This window comes from Mizuhopecten yessoensis, unplaced genomic scaffold (genome assembly GCF_002113885.1).
Source record: "Mizuhopecten yessoensis strain PY_sf001 unplaced genomic scaffold, ASM211388v2 scaffold3949, whole genome shotgun sequence".
NCBI lineage: Eukaryota > Metazoa > Mollusca > Bivalvia > Pectinida > Pectinidae > Mizuhopecten > Mizuhopecten yessoensis.
In genome coordinates, this window is record NW_018405300.1 from 678,124 (window position 1) to 678,476 (window position 353).

A 353-nucleotide genomic window follows, 5' to 3' on the forward strand; every position below is an offset into this window, starting at 1 on the left:
ACCTTTGTGTAGTCTGGTAGGCTAAGCATAATGTTGGCCTATAGACCTTTGTGAAGTCTGGTAGGCTAACCATAATGTGGCCTATAGACCTTTGTGTAGCCTGGTAAGCTTACCGTAATGTTGGCCTATATACCTTTGTGTAGTCTTGTAAGCTAACCGTAATGTTGGCCTATATACCTTTGTGTAGTCTGGTAGGCTAACCGTAATGTTGTCATATAGACCTTTGTGTAGTCTGGTAAGCTAACCGTAATGTTGGCCTATAGACCTTTGTGTAGTCGGGTAGGCTAACCGATATGTTGGCCTATAGACCTTTGTGTAGTCTGGAAGCCTAACCGTAATGTTGGTCTATAGAC